A 1,811-nucleotide genomic window follows, 5' to 3' on the forward strand; every position below is an offset into this window, starting at 1 on the left:
TATATATATATATATATACATATAAATATATGTATATATAAATATATAGTTTTAGGGAAAAGAATCAAGGTTCATGAACTCATCGATGAAAATCCACTATCACATATAGAAAAATTAATAAGTAAAAGCACAATAAATAAGTATAATATAATACAAAGTAAATATCATAAGATAATGATAATAAAACGACTACACGTGTTTCATAACCAATTTTCAAATAGAAAAAATATTTAAATCGATTAAAACTATCAAAAATCAATTCTATGCCCTATCTGATTTTGCATATTAGTAAAGTCATGGAGCAAATCATCAGAAAGAAGTTGATAAATTTCCTACAAGAATATGACCTACCAAATTATACTCAGCATGGCCTCCATCCAGGAAGAAGTTGCCTCACACAGCTCCTTTAGCTCTATGACTGGGTTTTGAAACAGCTGCTTGACCATTCAGATGTCAATGTGATATACGTTGACTTCACAAAGGCATTTGATAAGGTAGATCATGGTATGATAAGTCATAAGCTATGAGACCTTGGCATCACTGGTAAACTGGGAGAGTGGCTGTATGACTTCCTTAAGAACAAAAGTCAGATAGTTGCAGCCAATGGCATCCTTTGTGAGGAAACTCAAATCGTAAGTGGTGTCCCCTAGGGAACTGTTATGGGGCCATTACTATTCATAATAACCCTCTTAGATATGCCCACAGTCACCTGGTCAGCCATTGTCAGTAGCTATGCCAATGAGACAAAATTATCACAGGCAATAAAAATCCAAGAGGATGTCTCAAGCTTACAGCGAGACCTAAACTCAATATACAAGTGGGCTGAAATAAACAACATGCAGTTTAATGCTGAAAAATTTCAAGCACTGCACTATGAACCCACAAATAAGGTACAATCTGCATTTGCAGGACCCGAAGGCACTACAGTACCAGAGTCACAGGCAGTGAAAGACTTGGGGATCAGTATGTACAATGACGCATCATTTCATATGCACATAAGCAAGATGGCTGCAAAGTACACACAACTGGTAGGATGGATACTGAGGTCTTTCAAGACAAGTGACCAAGAAAGTATGTTGATCCTGTGGAGAATCTTTGTTCTTAGCCGCCTGGGCTACTGCTCCCATTTATGGTCACCACATAGTGCCAAACTAACAGCGGAACTTGATGCAGTCCAATGCCACCACACTAAAAAGACTGAAACAGTGCAGTGGATGAGGTACAGGGATAGGCTGAGAAAACTAAAGCTTTACTTCCTGTAGTGAAGGCGTGAGAGATACACTGTAATATACATATGGAAAATCCTAGAAGGGCTAGTACCTAACTTTGGCATTGAGTGTTGTACAAATGCCAGAACTGGCCGCCATTGCATTGTACCAAAGGTACCATCCACTCCATCTAAACTTAGGATCTGGTATTGCAATAGTCCAGGGTTCAAAGGCCCACAGCTCTTCAATGCCCGGCCACAAAAATTAAGAAATATGCATAAGGTGGAAGTAGATGTCTTCAAAAAGGAACTAGACATCTTCCTCTCCACAAGACTGGATGAACCAACAGCCCAACATGATGGCAACAGAATCAAACTCCATTATACACAAATGTACCAACGGCTGGGACAAAGGCACATACAGGAGTGGTGATGTGAAACACTCAGACTGAGGAAGTCAGAAAGACCATGGTAGTGCTCCAGCATGACCACGGCTGCATGGCTGAAACAAGTAAAAGTGTATGTATATATATGTATATGTATATATTGATATGTATATATATATGTGTATATGCATATGTATATATATATATATATATATATA

General features: G+C 38.1%; 1 protein-coding gene across 12 annotated transcripts in view; it reads left to right on the forward strand.

The window, feature by feature from the left end:
* The window catches only part of LOC106881656 (calcium-dependent secretion activator 1), a 231,207-nt gene that overhangs the window by 78,813 nt on the left and 150,583 nt on the right, over positions 1-1,811 (forward strand). The window lies entirely within an intron of this gene.

The sequence above is a fragment of the Octopus bimaculoides genome, chromosome 1 (genome assembly GCF_001194135.2).
Source record: "Octopus bimaculoides isolate UCB-OBI-ISO-001 chromosome 1, ASM119413v2, whole genome shotgun sequence".
NCBI classification, from domain to species: domain Eukaryota; kingdom Metazoa; phylum Mollusca; class Cephalopoda; order Octopoda; family Octopodidae; genus Octopus; species Octopus bimaculoides.